Raw genomic sequence first — 1,181 nt, 5'->3', positions numbered from 1 at the left:
GTATATCTCTGACATGACCCTCATACAACGCCGGTGGGCCTGGAAGTCTTCACACACTTCATGTGTGAGGAGCGCACACTTTGTAGTGATTAGTGAGGAACCGCTGGCCTCAAGTGGTCACGTTTCCTGGGTCCCTTACTCCGACACACCGACTCACCGTGGATATGCACTCGCCCCTGCGCCCCCCCCCCAGGGGGTGTGGAGGCCTTTGGCAAGGGCCACAGCACTTTACTGCACTTACTTGGAGTGTTTTGTCCCCTTATATCAAAGTCAGGATTGCCGAGTGCTCTTCAAGTGCAGGTACTCTCTACTCCACCCATCTTCCAAACCACAGCCTTTTGAGCAACTGACGTGTGTTGCTCCAAGACTATTAGATTTAAAGGAGGGAACACCTCAGAACCCATTGCTCAGGGCCAATGCAAGCTGGACCTGTACGCCTGACCCTTGTGTCTGGGCTCTCAGCTCCCCTTCTCTCTTCAGATTGCTATCAGCCTCATGCCCCATGAGACAGAGAACATGTGTTCTGCAGCCATTGCTGACTGCCTGGGACTTTACACTTCAGAATCTCCTAGAGCCAGGCCGGGCTCCTAACCCAAGTTATATCAATGGAATCACCCAGAAGTATATTTCTGTGGCCCAGTAAATGCTCTGGAGCTGCATCTGGGGAGCCTCAGGTGCAGAGAAGTGAAAGGGTTCACCCAGCCTAACACTACTACCGTCCTCTTTAAGAAACATTTCAAGTGCTCCCACACATACCCAAAATGATGAGGAGTACCTTCTCTTCAAAGATCAGGTTCTGATGATCCCCTGGAGTTCAGGAGACAGAGAGGCGTTGACTCTAGAGACCTCAAAGCCTGAATGCACGCAGCCGAGCTTCAGTAAAACTGGGGGACTGAACTAATGCCAGAAATATTCTTCTAAATACCCCTCGCCTCCAGCAANGTATGCCCCTGGCTGTACAGAGCTAACATCAGAGGCCATGCTGAGCCCTCTCAGATGAACATGCCCCACCCGACCTACTGGTGCATTCCAGCAGAGCCAAGACACCAGCTGCTCTCCTGACCACTCCCAGAGACTTTCCTCCTCAACCCAGCCCTGGCTGGAACCATACCCAAGAGGCTCCTGACATGTTTAGGAATCATGACACCATCATGAAACTCTAGCCTGTTCCCCCAGTACTG

At 52.2% G+C, this 1,181-nt stretch overlaps 1 protein-coding gene across 1 annotated transcript in view; it reads right to left on the bottom strand.

Annotated features, from left to right (window-relative positions):
* Positions 1 to 1,181, bottom strand: part of LOC110300124 (myomesin-2-like) — a 70,168-nt gene that overhangs the window by 67,986 nt on the left and 1,001 nt on the right. The gene's annotated exons all lie outside the window — the stretch shown is intronic.

Source organism: Mus caroli, chromosome 8 (assembly GCF_900094665.2).
Source record: "Mus caroli chromosome 8, CAROLI_EIJ_v1.1, whole genome shotgun sequence".
Classification (NCBI taxonomy): Eukaryota; Metazoa; Chordata; class Mammalia; order Rodentia; family Muridae; genus Mus; species Mus caroli.
This window is presented reverse-complemented; position numbering and strand designations above follow the sequence as displayed.